The 15,000-nt window shown below is 55.9% G+C and overlaps 2 non-coding genes and 1 pseudogene across 2 annotated transcripts; all 3 read left to right on the top strand.

Moving 5' to 3' along the window:
- The first annotated feature begins 5,927 nt into the window (after positions 1-5,927).
- LOC146722631 (small subunit ribosomal RNA) lies at positions 5,928-7,848 on the top strand. The gene has a single exon (XR_014925032.1). It is a non-coding gene; the product is annotated as a small subunit ribosomal RNA (ribosomal RNA).
- An 807-nt stretch (positions 7,849-8,655) lies between these two features.
- Positions 8,656-8,810, top strand: LOC146722630 (5.8S ribosomal RNA). The gene has a single exon (XR_014925031.1). It is a non-coding gene; the product is annotated as a 5.8S ribosomal RNA (ribosomal RNA).
- A 1,040-nt stretch (positions 8,811-9,850) lies between these two features.
- LOC146722629 (large subunit ribosomal RNA) overlaps positions 9,851-15,000 on the top strand; it is a 7,374-nt pseudogene continuing 2,224 nt past the window's right edge.

The following is a 15,000-nucleotide window of genomic DNA, read 5'->3' as shown; positions in this document are numbered from 1 at the left end:
GTCCGGAGGTGTCGCCCGTCCCGGAGGTGCCGTCCGTGCCCTAAGTTGACGCCGGCCGTTATGTGGTGCCGCACGTATAATCACGCCCGTAACGAGCCGTCTCGGTTGCCGCGCGCGCGATTTCGCATCGGGCGAGTGTTCCGTACCGTAATCGCGGTCACCGCAGCTTGCGTGTTGCGTATCATCCGTAATAATTCGAAATATATGTCTCCGACACGTGGGTTTGAGAGACACGTTTCGAGTTAGTAATCGGACAGCGCCCTTATGTCGAGGGAGCGCCGAATAGTAAGTAACTTTCGTCCGAAACATTTTTACGTAGCTCTCCTCGTTGCGGCGCCGTAAATCGTCGTTAAGTGTTCCGGAGGTACCGCCGGCGGTCGTCTGACTTCGAGAGTTCTTTCGGTCGTCCGGAGGTGCCGCCCGTCCCGGAGGTGTCGCCGGTCGGCCGTGGTTGCCGGAGGTGTCGCCCGGCCCGGAGGTGTCGCCGGTCGGCCGTGGTTCCCGGAGGTGTCGCCCGTCCCGGAGGTGCCGTCCGTCCCCTAAGTTGACGCCGGCCGTAATGTGTTGCCGCACGTATAATCACGCCCGTAACGAGCCGTCTCGGTTGCCGCGCGCGCGATTTCGCATCGGTCGAGTGTTCCGTACCGTAATCGCGGTCACCGCAGCTTGCGTGTTGCGTATCATCCGTAATAATTCGAAATATATGTCTCCGACACGTGGGTTTGAGAGACACGTTTCGAGTTAGTAATCGGACAGCGCTCTTATGTCGAGCGAGCGCCGAATAGTAAGTAACTTTCGTCCGAAACGTTTTTACGTAGCTCTCCTCGTTGCGGCTCCGTAAATCGTCGTTAAGTGTTCCGGAGGTACCGCCGGCGTTCGTCTGACTTCGAGAGTTCATACGGTCGTCCGGAGGTGCCGCCCGTCCCGGAGGTGTCGCCGGTCGGCCGTGGTTGCCGGAGGTGTCGCCCGGCCCGGAGGTGACGCCGGTCGGCCGTGGTTCCCGGAGGTGTCGCCCGGCCCGGAGGTGTCGCCGGTCGGCCGTGGTTCACGGAGGTGTCGCCCGTCCCGGAGGTGCCGTCCGTCACCTAAGTTGACGCCGGCCGTTATGTGGTGCCGCACGTATAATCACGCCCGTAACGAGCCGTCTCGGTTGCCGCGCGCGCGTTTTCGCATCGGGCGAGTGTTCCGTACCGTAATCGCGGTCACCGCAGCTTGCGTGTTGCGTATCATCCGTAATAATTCGAAATATATGTCTCCGACACGTGGGTTTGAGAGACACGTTTCGAGTTAGTAATCGGACAAGCGCCCTTATGTCGAGCGAGCGCCGAATAGTAAGTAACTTTCGTCCGAAACGTTTTTACGTAGCTCTCCTCGTTGCGGCGCCGTAAATCGTCGTTAAGTGTTCCGGAGGTACCGCCGGCGGTCGTCTGACTTCGAGAGTTCATTCGGTCGTCCGGAGGTGCCGCCCGTCCCGGAGGTGTCGCCGGTCGACCGTGATTGCCGGAGGTGTCGCCCGGCCCGGAGGTGACGCCGGTCGGCCGTGTTTCCCGGAGGTGTCGCCCGGCCCGGAGGTGTCGCCGGTCGGCCGTGGTTCCCGGAGGTGTCGCCCGTCCCGGAGGTGCCGTCCGTCCCCTAAGTTGACGCCGGCCGTTACGTGGTGCCGCACGTATAATCACGCCCGTAACGAGTCGTCTCGGTTGCCGCGCGCGCGATTTCGCATCGGGCGAGTTTTCCGTACCGTAATCGCGGTCACCGCAGCTTGCGTGTTGCGTATCATCCGTAATAATTCGAAATATATGTCTCCGACACGTGGGTTTGAGAGACACGTTTCGAGTTAGTAATCGGACAGCGCCCTTATGTCGAGCGAGCGCCGAATAGTAAGTAACTTTCGTCCGAAACGTTTTTACGTAGCTCTCCACGTTGCGGCGCCGTAAATCGTCGTTAAGTGTCCCGGAGGTACCGCCGGCGGTCGTCTGACTTCGAGAGTTCTTTCGGTCGTCCGGAGGTGCCGCCCGTCCCGGAGGTGTCGCCGGTCGGCCGTGGTTGCCGGAGGTGTCGCCCGGCCCGGAGGTGACGCCGGTCGGCCGTCTTTCCCGGAGGTGTCGCCCGGCCCGGAGGTGTCGCCGGTAGGCCGTGGTTTCCGGAGGTGTCGCCCGTCCCGGAGGTGCCGTCCGTCACCTAAGTTGACGCCGGCCGTTATGTGGTGCCGCACGTATAATCACGCCCGTAACGAGCCGTCTCGATTGCCGCGCGCGCGATTTCGCATCGGGCGAGTGTTCCGTACCGTAATCGCGGTCACCGCAGCTTGCGTGTTGCGTATCATCCGTAATAATTCGAAATATATGTCTCCGACACGTGGGTTTGAGAGACACGTTTCGAGTTAGTAATCGGACAGCGCCCTTATGTCGAGCGAGCGCCGAATAGTAAGTAACTTTCGTCCGAAACGTTTTTACGTAGCTCTCCTCGTTGCGGCGCCGTAAATTGTCGTTAAGTGTTCCGGAGGTACCGCCGGCGGTCGTCTGACTACGAGAGTTCATTCGGTCGTCCGGAGGTGCCGCCCGTCCCGGAGGTGTCGCCGGTCTGCCGTGGTTGCCGGAGGTGTCGCCCGGTCCGGAGGTGCCGCCGGTCGGCCGATGTTCCCGGAGGTGTCGCCCGGCCCTGAGGTGTCGCCGGTCGGCCGTGGTTCCCGGAGGTGTCGCCCGTCCCGGAGGTGCCGTCCGGTCCGGAGGTGCCGCCCGGCCCGGAGGTGCCGCCCGGCCCGGAGGTGCCGCCCGGCCCGGAGGTGCCGCCCGGCCCGGAGGTGCCGCTGGTCGGCCTTGTTTCCCGGAGGTGTCGCCCGGCCCGGAGGTGCCGCCCGACCCGGAGGTGTCGCCCGGCCCGGAGGTGACGCCGGTGGCCGTGGTTCCCGGAGGTGTCGCCCGGCCCGGAGGTGTCGCCGGTAGGCCGTGGTTTCCGGAGGTGTCGCCCGTCCCGGAGGTGCCGTCCGTCACCTAAGTTGACGACGGCCGTTATGTGGTGCCGCACGTATAATCACGCCCGTAACGAGCCGTCTCGATTGCCGCGCGCGCGATTTCGCATCGGGCGAGTGTTCCGTACCGTAATCGCGGTCACCGCAGCTTGCGTGTTGCGTATCATCCGTAATAATTCGAAATATATGTCTCCGACACGTGGGTTTGAGAGACACTTTTCGAGTTAGTAATCGGACAGCGCCCTTATGTCGAGCGAGCGCCGAATAGTAAGTAACTTTCGTCCGAAACGTTTTTACGTAGCTCTCCTCGTTGCGGCGCCGTAAATTGTCGTTAAGTGTTCCGGAGGTACCGCCGGCGGTCGTCTGACTACGAGAGTTCATTCGGTCGTCCGGAGGTGCCGCCCGTCCCGGAGGTGTCGCCGGTCGGCCGTGGTTGCCGGAGGTGTCGCCCGGTCCGGAGGTGCCGCCGGTCGGCCGATGTTCCCGGAGGTGTCGCCCGGCCCGGAGGTGTCGCCGGTCGGCCGTGGTTCCCGGAGGTGTCGCCCGTCCCGGAGGTGCCGTCCGGTCCGGAGGTGCCGCCCGGCCCGGAGGTGCCGCCCGGCCCGGAGGTGCCGCCCGGCCCGGAGGTGCCGCCCGGCCCGGAGGTGCCGCTGGTCGGCCTTGTTTCCCGGAGGTGTCGCCCGGCCCGGAGGTGCCGTCCGACCCGGAGGTGTCGCCCGGCCCGGAGGTGACGCCGGTCGGCCGTGGTTCCCGGAGGTGTCGCCCGGCCCGGAGGTGTCGCCGGTAGGCCGTGGTTTCCGGATGTGTCGCCCGTCCCGGAGGTGCCGTCCGTCACCTAAGTTGACGACGGCCGTTATGTGGTGCCGCACGTATAATCACGCCCGTAACGAGCCGTCTCGATTGCCGCGCGCGCGATTTCGCATCGGGCGAGTGTTCCGTACCGTAATCGCGGTCACCGCAGCTTGCGTGTTGCGTATCATCCGTAATAATTCGAAATATATGTCTCCGACACGTGGGTTTGAGAGACACTTTTCGAGTTAGTAATCGGACAGCGCCCTTATGTCGAGCGAGCGCCGAATAGTAAGTAACTTTCGTCCGAAACGTTTTTACGTAGCTCTCCTCGTTGCGGCGCCGTAAATTGTCGTTAAGTGTTCCGGAGGTACCGCCGGCGGTCGTCTGACTACGAGAGTTCATTCGGTCGTCCGGAGGTGCCGCCCGTCCCGGAGGTGTCGCCGGTCGGCCGTGGTTGCCGGAGGTGTCGCCCGGTCCGGAGGTGCCGCCGGTCGGCCGATGTTCCCGGAGGTGTCGCCCGGCCCGGAGGTGTCGCCGGTCGGCCGTGGTTCCCGGAGGTGTCGCCCGTCCCGGAGGTGCCGTCCGGTCCGGAGGTGCCGCCCGGCCCGGAGGTGCCGCCCGGCCCGGAGGTGCCGTCCGTTCCGGAGGTGCCGCCCGGCCCGGAGGTGCCGCTGGTCGGCCCTGTTTCCCGGAGGTGTCGCCCGGCCCGGAGGTGCCGCCCGACCCGGAGGTGCCGCCCGGCCCGGAGGTGCCGCCCGGCCCGGAGGTACCGTCGGTGCTTATACCTTATTGTCCCGGCATTTCGTTTGTTTCCTTCTTAATTAATGCTAATTATCGTTGTTTGACATTCGCCATACGGCTATCGTGATAATATTTTATCGTACAATAGGACTTTTCGATCGTTCGCTCTCCGCGACAATGTCTCGATTGAACGCGCCTTTCGGCGCTCGCGCTCGTATACGGCCGTGCGTAGGACCGTGCGTCGCCGACCGCCTGGCCGGCCGGTTGGGTACTATAAGAGATACGTCGCGCTCGGCGCGTCGAACGAGTCGAGCGAGTCCGGACGAGTCGTAAACGTACTTTCTCGAGTCTCTCGCCACTCAGGCGTGTTTCGACCGCTCTCCGTACCGTCGCCGACCGCTTGGCCGGTCGGTTGGGTACTATAAGAGGTAGGAGAGATTAATATTGTACGTGTCGCGCTCTCGACGTTGACAAACGAAGAATCGCCCGAACGGGTCGAGAACGGATTTTGTCGAGTCGCGACTCTGACACGGAGAGAGAACATTTATATAAAATGTTTGATTTTGGAAACCACGAATATATAAAATAATATACGATCGTCGCAGAACGCGCCGCCGCCAAGTCTTCTCATGCTTGGAGGTTGCGTGTCTCGCGAGAACGTACGTTCGACTCTCGCGTCGTCTCGTATTCCTCTTCGCCGGGGATTACGGTGCGGCTCTTCTCGTTCGTCGCCGAACGCGCGCAAAATTAACGCACACTTATTTATTACGAGCACAGCATTGCCACGAGTCGGTGTCGCAAGACCGAATGGCTCTTATGTGGCGCGCACGCCTCTAGTGTGTTGGCCGCGCGGTTCCCTCTCGTTTCGTACGCAGCAGCGGAATCGTCGCGCTTACCGAGCATCTACTCCACGGATACGAGTTTGCGGGAAGAGTTGCTTCTTCCCGCTCGCTTTGTACGCCGTAGCGAAATCTTATTGCTGGTCGTGTGCGGTTAAACGCGTACGAACCAGACAGAACAGTCCTCGACGTCTAAGCATCGCCATCGTCGATCTAGCGTCAGGGTGAATCGCGCGGTCTCTCGAGACCGCGCATCATAACATTTGGGAGAATAAGAACACTAGTATTTTGATCTTGTGGATTTTTGAACGGAGATGAGGAGGAGGAAGAAGAGGAGAGGCGGCGGCGTCGGGGGTTTACTCTCGCCTCCGTCGTTCTCTCGTACGCTTTACATAATAGCGTTAAACACAGCAGAGTGTCGCCGACCGGCTGAGCAAGACCGGCGGCAAATAAAATGGCACATACGGAGCGTGTCGCGCGCGCGTCGGTGTTTCGGCATCGAACGCGCGCGCGCGCGAAAAAGAGCTAGCGACGAGTCTTCGGGCTCGCTCGCGAGTTACTCCCTTGCGAGTAACCGAACACGAAGCTCCCTGGTTGATCCTGCCAGTAGTCATATGCTTGTCTCAAAGATTAAGCCATGCATGTCTCAGTGCATGCCGAATTAAGGTGAAACCGCGAATGGCTCATTAAATCAGTTATGGTTCATTAGATTGTACCCACATTTACTTGGATAACTGTGGTAATTCTAGAGCTAATACATGCAAAACAGAGTCCCGACCAGTGATGGAAGGGACGCTTTTATTAGATCAAAACCAATCGGTGGCGGGCGGCTCGCCGTTCGTCCACCGTTTATTTTGGTGACTCTGAATAACTTTGTGCTGATCGCACGGTCCTAGCACCGGCGACGCATCTTTCAAATGTCTGCCTTATCAACTGTCGATGGTAGGTTCTGCGCCTACCATGGTTGTAACGGGTAACGGGGAATCAGGGTTCGATTCCGGAGAGGGAGCCTGAGAAACGGCTACCACATCCAAGGAAGGCAGCAGGCGCGCAAATTACCCACTCCCGGCACGGGGAGGTAGTGACGAAAAATAACGATACGGGACTCATCCGAGGCCCCGTAATCGGAATGAGTACACTTTAAATCCTTTAACGAGGATCCATTGGAGGGCAAGTGTGGTGCCAGCAGCCGCGGTAATTCCAGCTCCAATAGCGTATATTAAAGTTGTTGCGGTTAAAAAGCTCGTAGTTGAATCTGTGTCGCACACCGTCGGTTCACCGCTCGCGGTGTTTAACTGGCGTGATGTGGGACGTCCTACCGGTGGGCTTAGCCTCGCGAGGGGCGGCCCAACTAATATCCCGTCGCGGTGCTCTTTACTGAGTGTCGAGTCGGGCCGGTACGTTTACTTTGAACAAATTAGAGTGCTTAAAGCAGGCTACCTTCGCCTGAATACTGCGTGCATGGAATAATGGAATAGGACCTCGGTTCTATTTTGTTGGTTTTCGGAACCCCGAGGTAATGATTAATAGGGACAGATGGGGGCATTCGTATTGCGACGTTAGAGGTGAAATTCTTGGATCGTCGCAAGACGGACAGAAGCGAAAGCATTTGCCAAAAATGTTTTCATTAATCAAGAACGAAAGTTAGAGGTTCGAAGGCGATCAGATACCGCCCTAGTTCTAACCATAAACGATGCCAGCTAGCGATCCGCCGAAGTTCCTCCGATGACTCGGCGGGCAGCTTCCGGGAAACCAAAGCTTTTGGGTTCCGGGGGAAGTATGGTTGCAAAGCTGAAACTTAAAGGAATTGACGGAAGGGCACCACCAGGAGTGGAGCCTGCGGCTTAATTTGACTCAACACGGGAAACCTCACCAGGCCCAGACACCGGAAGGATTGACAGATTGATAGCTCTTTCTTGATTCGGTGGGTGGTGGTGCATGGCCGTTCTTAGTTGGTGGAGCGATTTGTCTGGTTAATTCCGATAACGAACGAGACTCTAGCCTGCTAAATAGGCGTACCTTATGGTATCGCGAAGGCCCCCGGCTTCGGCTGGCGGGTTTTTACTACCAACGTACAAACAAATCTTCTTAGAGGGACAGGCGGCTTCTAGCCGCACGAGATTGAGCAATAACAGGTCTGTGATGCCCTTAGATGTTCTGGGCCGCACGCGCGCTACACTGAAGGAATCAGCGTGTGTTCCCTGGCCGAAAGGCCCGGGTAACCCGCTGAACCTCCTTCGTGCTAGGGATTGGGGCTTGCAATTGTTCCCCATGAACGAGGAATTCCCAGTAAGCGCGAGTCATAAGCTCGCGTTGATTACGTCCCTGCCCTTTGTACACACCGCCCGTCGCTACTACCGATTGAATGATTTAGTGAGGTCTTCGGACTGGTGCGCGGCAATGTCTCGGCATTGCCGATGTTGCCGGGAAGATGACCAAACTTGATCATTTAGAGGAAGTAAAAGTCGTAACAAGGTTTCCGTAGGTGAACCTGCGGAAGGATCATTAACGTTCCGGAGGTCCTGCTCTGCGTCGAGAGTCCTCTCTTTTGGGAGAGACGCGCGCTCGCAGCAGTCGGCGACTGAATGGACGCGCTGAAAAGGCGCTCTCAGAGAAAAAGAAAATAACGGATTTGACGGAATTTGTTGTTGTGTTTTGATATAACGACGGACGCCGTCGCGCCTCTCTGACCGAAAGTAGTCGGCAAGCAGAGCAGCGCGCCCGGCGGTGTTCGACGACGATTCGGAGCGAGACGCTTCGCGATCACGCTCGTGTGTGTGCCATTCTCCGGCCATACACACACGCAGAGCGTCGATTCGGCGTTGAGCGCGAACCGGTGGTAACCTATGCCCGCGCACGCGTGTGTGCAGCACCCACGACGTTCGTCGACGCGCGCCCTCCCCGTTGTCGCGGGGCAGCGGTCAGCGTGCCGAGAACACACGGTGTGCGACCGCGAGTGCCGAGCGAGAGGACCCCCATATATTATTATAATATATATATATAACACAGAGAAGGGATCGATGATATTTCGACCAATCTGTCAACTGTGTCGGTCCGACGGTTTCTTCAAAGAGCTTCCGCCCCGGCTCTCCCGTTGCGGGAGAGACGCTCCGAACGAGAAACACACAACTCTATCTTTGTGCCGTAGCCTTCCCTGGCGGGAGGCGGCGGTCCGCGCGCGTCCTCGGACGCGCGCGGACAGGCTGATCGAAGAGCCACCACGATTATTCTCTCTCTCTCTTTCGTCCGAGAGAAGAGACCACGATGGTTGAACGAGAAGCGCGTTACTTTGCGAACGCAAAAATTTCGAACGATTACCCTGAGCGGTGGATCACTTGGCTCGTGGGTCGATGAAGAACGCAGCTAATTGCGCGTCAACTTGTGAACTGCAGGACACATGAACATCGACATTTCGAACGCACATTGCGGTCCACGGATACAATTCCCGGACCACGCCTGGCTGAGGGTCGTTTTAGTACCCCTAAACTGCTTGCGCCCGAAAAGCGCGCACGGCCACGACGCGGGCGACCAGAGAATGGCGCGCGCGTCGCCTGTGCCCTGTGCAACGCTTACAATGGGCGTACGAGCGATCGTTGGACGTTCGCCCGAGGTGTCTGTGCCGCGCCGACCGGCCGCGGTGCAAATCCTGGCGTCGTCTGAAATGACACACCGAAATAATAATAATAATAATGAGGAGGAGAAGCGCACAAGCGTGTAAAACGTTGGCGAACGCGCGCCCAGAGAATGCTGCGCGAATTAAGAGGGGGAGCGTGTTTGTGTATCCAAGTCGTGTGTGTACGCGAGAGCCGAGGAGAAATGGGATGAGAGTAAGAGCGCGCGCGAAGGGAGCAACAAACGGCCAAAAAAAGGGTCAGGACGGTGAATGGCACCGCTTTCCCTAGAGCGGCGCGTGCGTCGTTGTCTCCCGAAAGTAGGTAGCGCTTGTCTCACCGTCTCTCCTCTCCGTACATCACACAGACTGACCGGACTGCTCTCGCACTCTGTGCCGCGTCTCTCGGTGCGATAGCGCTCGCGCGTCTTATGCCGAGGCGCCCTTGCCCGCACACATAACGGTATTACGGAGAAATATACGGCGCGTCGTCGTCCGGCGGAGAGAGCATTCGTAATCCTTTACCTCTTTACGGAGAAGGGTTTTGAATCGCGAGCCGACCGCGTGTCCGAGTCCACGAAATTTTCGTAAAGCGAAAAAAGGGGACCGGCGCGCCGCGTCGTGTACTCGTCGAATCGATTCCGCCCGAATTTCGTATATAAAAGAGAAAAGGGAGAGCCGAGAATCTCGAACCCCGCGATATATCGTCTCCATTACCACCAACGAGTGTGTGTGCGGTTAGCGCCCCGGCGATTTGCCTTCTCGCGTATTTCGTGTGCTGCCGCTGCTGCTCTCTCGTTCGACGCTCTCTCTCTCTCCCTCTTATAATATATATTATAGAGGAGAGACGACGATGAGCGACGCGGAGGAGGCAAACGGCTACGAAAACTCACTATGCGACGACCTCAGAGCAGGCGAGATTACCCGCTGAATTTAAGCATATTATTAAGCGGAGGAAAAGAAACTAACCAGGATTTCCTTAGTAGCGGCGAGCGAACAGGAAAGAGCCCAGCACCGAATCCCGCGGTTCCGCCGCAGGGAAATGTGGTGTTTGGGAGGATCCGCTTATCCCGAGGTGCCGCGTCGCGTCCAAGTCCATCTTGAATGGGGCCACTTACCCGTAGAGGGTGCCAGGCCCGTAGCGACCGGTGGATCTCTCCTTAGAGTCGGGTTGCTTGAGAGTGCAGCTCAAAGTGGGTGGTAAACTCCATCTAAGGCTAAATACGACCACGAGACCGATAGCGAACAAGTACCGTGAGGGAAAGTTGAAAAGAACTTTGAAGAGAGAGTTCAAGAGTACGTGAAACCATTCAGGGGTAAACCTAAGAAACCCAAAAGATCGAACGGGGAGATTCATCGTCAGCGGCGCTGGCTTCGCGTCGGTCGGCGATGTCCCGCGGAGTCCTTGCGGCTCGCGCGCGGGCACGCTACCGTGCGCCGATGTCCGGCGCTCGTCGTCGTGCACTTCTCCCCAAGTAGAACGTCGCGACCCGCTGGGTGTCGGTCTACGGCCCGGGTGCGGTGTCTGTCGCGTCGCCGGTAAAACGGCACGCGACAAACCCTCGGTCGCCCGGCCGGCTGCTCGGCGGTACGCGCAAGGTATCAGGCCGCACTATTCACGGTGCGTCGAGACCGTCGCAAGCGCGCGCCACGGTACTCGGAGGTTACGGACTTCGCGCCGTCCCCGGTCCTGGCCCGCTGTTGGTTACAGTACGGTACACCTTCGACAGGCCTGCGAACGTCTCCCGCGGTCTCGCGGGAGACCGATACCGGTCGGCGACGCTACTGCTTTGGGTACTCTTAGGACCCGTCTTGAAACACGGACCAAGGAGTCTAACATGTACGCGAGTCATTGGGACTTGTCGCGAGACCTAAAGGCGTAATGAAAGTGAAGGTCGGCCCTGGCCGTCGACCTAGGGAGGATGGGCCGCGTCGCGATGCGGCCTCGCACTCCCGGGGCGTCTCGTTCTCATCGCGAGAAGAGGCGCACCCAGAGCGTACACGTTGGGACCCGAAAGATGTTGAACTATGCCTGGTCAGGACGAAGTCAGGGGAAACCCTGATGGAGGTCTGTAGCAATTCTGACGTGCAAATCGATCGTCGGAACTGGGTATAGGGGCGAAAGACTAATCGAACCATCTAGTAGCTGGTTCCCTCCGAAGTTTCCCTCTGGATAGCTGGCACACGATGTTCCGCACGGAACGCGCGCGAGTCTCGTCTGGTAAAGCGAATGATTAGAGGCCTTGGGGCCGAAACGACCTCAACCTATTCTCAAACTTTAAATGGGTGAGATCTCTGGCTTTCTTGAATTATGAAGCCACGAGCATCTTCGGATCAGAGTGCCAAGTGGGCCATTTTTGGTAAGCAGAACTGGCGCTGTGGGATGAACCAAACGCAGAGTTAAGGCGCCCAACTCGACGCTCATGGGACACCATGAAAGGCGTTGGTTGCTTAAGACAGCAGGACGGTGGCCATGGAAGTCGGAATCCGCTAAGGAGTGTGTAACAACTCACCTGCCGAAGCAACTAGCCCTGAAAATGGATGGCGCTGAAGCGTCGAGCCTATACTCTGCCGTCAGCGGCAAGTGGGGCGGCAACCGGGAGCGGGCGTTAGTCTTCTCTCGCGTCGTCACGAAGCCCTGACGAGTAGGAGGGTCGCGACGGTGAGCGCAGAAGGGTCTGGGCGCGAGCCTGCCTGGAGCCGCCGTCGGTGCAGATCTTGGTGGTAGTAGCAAATACTCCAGCGAGGCCCTGGAGGACTGACGTGGAGAAGGGTTTCGTGTGAACAGCCGTTGCACACGAGTCAGTCGATCCTAAGCCCTAGGAGAAATCCTATGTCAATGACGGCGTACAATATACTCGAGTGTCGAGAAATAATAATAAATATTATACGAAGGACACACGCCCGTCGGGCGAAAGGGAATCCGGTTCCTATTCCGGAACCCGGCAGCGGAACCGCATACAATTCGGGCCCTCGTAAGAGTGTTCGTCGGGGTAACCCAAAATGACCTGGAGACGCCGTCGGGAGATCCGGGAAGAGTTTTCTTTTCTGTATAAGCGTTCGAGTTCCCTGGAAACCTCTAGCAGGGAGATAGGGTTTGGAACGCGAAGAGCACCGCAGTTGCGGCGGTGTCCGGATCTTCCCCTCGGACCTTGAAAATCCAGGAGAGGGCCACGTGGAGGTGTCGCGCCGGTTCGTACCCATATCCGCAGCAGGTCTCCAAGGTAAAGAGCCTCTAGTCGATAGAATAATGTAGGTAAGGGAAGTCGGCAAATTGGATCCGTAACTTCGGAATAAGGATTGGCTCTGAGGAGCGGGGCGTGTCGGGCTTGGTCGGGAAGCGGGTCTGGCTGACGTGCCGGGCCTGGGCGAGGTGAACGGTCGGCGTTCTCGCGCCGGTCCCGGGATCCGAGCTCGGTCCCGTGCCTTGGCCTCCCGCGGATCTTCCTTGCTGCGAGGCTTCCGTGGCGGCGCGAGCCGTCGTGGTCGTCCTCTTCGGCCGCCATTCAACGCTCAGCTCAGAACTGGCACGGACTAGGGGAATCCGACTGTCTAATTAAAACAAAGCATTGCGATGGCCCTCGCGGGTGTTGACGCAATGTGATTTCTGCCCAGTGCTCTGAATGTCAACGTGAAGAAATTCAAGCAAGCGCGGGTAGAGAAGAGAAGAGGGAAGCTGTGCCGCGTCTGCGTCGGTTGCTACTGCCTCAATGATAGCGGCATTCTCCTGGCATTATTCCAGTAATTTTGCAAAAGTTGAAATCGTCCTTTAGTGTGGCATGAGTTTGATTATCAACTCAAGCTTTTGGAAATTCGTTATTGAGTTCGTTAAATAACGTAAATTCGTATCGAACGCAAATATTGCCTTGTCCCATTTCGATCTATTGTCTTGCAGAGCTCGACCTTGTAAGGTAAACACGGTGTTGAAATGGCGGAACGGTATGTAACGTGACTCGAAATACTTCCTTGTCGTACTACTCGACTGTAGCCTTGTAACACTTCGGAACAGGTTAGCCGTATGTTGTGGTGGGAATGGCTCCTTGTAAGTATTGCCTGCTTGCACGGGTATCTTGTTGAATCCATCCGTTAAGTTCTCGACACACAGATCCGGCTCGAAGGACCATGTTTTGTATATTTTCTCTTTGGGTTTTATCGGAGCTATCGCCTAGTTCTCTCTTGTGGACCTGCGTCGATAGGCACGGATAGATAGCAGGAAACTAGTCTCTTTATTCTAAGTAAGAATACGTAATTTTTATTCTTCGGATCACAAATGTTCTTCTCGGGTTTACCGGACGGCTCGTCGTACCAGACTCGCCCTCCGTGCCGCATCGCTCCTTTTTAAAGACGCGGAAACTCTCTCCTAATTCGGCGCTTCGCCCTTGTGGACGCAATAACAAACTGTCGATGTACACAATTACAGAGAGCTCTCAGTAGCGTATATCGAAGGCGCGCGGGGATCACGGAAATTTAATTTTTTCCCAAACAAAATCACAAATACAAGTCCGGAGAACGCCGTTAATCTATTTAATAGAAAGATTGATCTTATATGCAGTAGCAATATAAGTAGGAGAAGACCTCTGTCTAGGAAAACAGTACCGTGGTAGAGCGAACAACTGACCAACTTAAAGAAAAGATTGGCGGCATCTCGTAGAAGCTGTAAACGGTACAGGAAACTTAAATATGAAAAGGCGTATGAATACAGTTTTGATATATACTGCAGACTAAGAAGGGACTACAAGAGAGAGATTGGAAAGGCAAAAAAGGACTCGTGGAATGATTTCGTGAACCGGAACACTACGAAAAACCCTTGGGGACTGGCATACAAGCTAATGATGGGAAAGATTAAAAATAGTAATATCCTAAGTACGATTAAATTAGGTAGCGATTTTACAACTGATTGGACTTCATCGGCGAAGAGACTTTTGGAAACATTAATGCCGGATGGAGAGGAAAGTACAGAAGCAGAGGATTCACAAAACATAAAGAACAGATATAGCGAATACTTAAACTACAATATGGAACAGGAAATAAGAATGGACGAAATAGATGAAGCAATTAAAAGAACAAAGAAGAAAAAAGTTCCTGGTCCGGATAAAATAACAGCGGAAATATTAAAAATAGTTTGGAAGGCAGCACCAAACGCACTTTACTCACTCTTCAACACATGCTTTGATAAAAACAGCTTTCCAAAGCAATGGAAACAGGCGGATTTAAAACTGCTGCTCAAAAGCCCTGAAAAGGATCCGAGCGATCCTAAATCGTACAGGCCAATCTCACTGTTGTCAGTTGTTGGGAAAGTGTACGAAAGAATCATGGTACAACGTTTCAAGGTAATTTACGAAAGTCTAGAAATGTGCTCCGACAATCAATATGGCTTCATAAAGGGACGATCAACGGAGGACGCAATATGCAGAGCGGTCAGCAGCGTGAAATCGGCCGAATCAAAGTACGTAATGGGCATATTTGTCGATATAAGTAGAGCATTCGACAATCTTTCTTGGATTGGGATTTTGGACAGGATTAGGAGTGTGCATTGCACAAGGAAGTTGTTTGAGGTGTTCATGGATTACTTCTCGAATCGAGAGGTACAATTGGCAAGCCGGGAGAGTGAATTGGGGGTATCCAAGCTCCTGAGTAAGGGGTGTCCTCAGGGTTCCATTTTTGGGCCCACAGCATGGAACATAGTTATGGACCAATTATTAGTGGAACAAAAAACTGAAGCTGAAACGAGATCTGAATACATAGCATATGCGGATGATATTCTAATCCTAGTGCCAGGAAAATCCAGGAAACAATTAGAGGAAGAGGCGCAGAAGGAAATAAACAGGATAATGAAATGGAGTACGGATAGCGGTTTACAAATATAGGAAAATAAAACAAGGGCTGTGTTATTAAAAGGGAATCTGGATGCTGAAAGGAAGCCCAGAGTCTTCTTAGGGCAAAAAAAGATAAAATTTTGTACAGAAATAAAGTATCTCGGAGTATACATGGATGAAAAGCTATCGTTTTTGCCGCATATAAGATATACTAAGGAGAAAGTCAGGAAAATA

The sequence above is a fragment of the Nylanderia fulva genome, unplaced genomic scaffold, assembly GCF_048542155.1.
Source record: "Nylanderia fulva isolate GAGA-0341 unplaced genomic scaffold, ASM4854215v1 Scaffold296, whole genome shotgun sequence".
NCBI lineage: Eukaryota > Metazoa > Arthropoda > Insecta > Hymenoptera > Formicidae > Nylanderia > Nylanderia fulva.
Note: the sequence above shows the minus strand (reverse complement) of the source record. Positions and strands in the feature narration are given on the sequence as shown.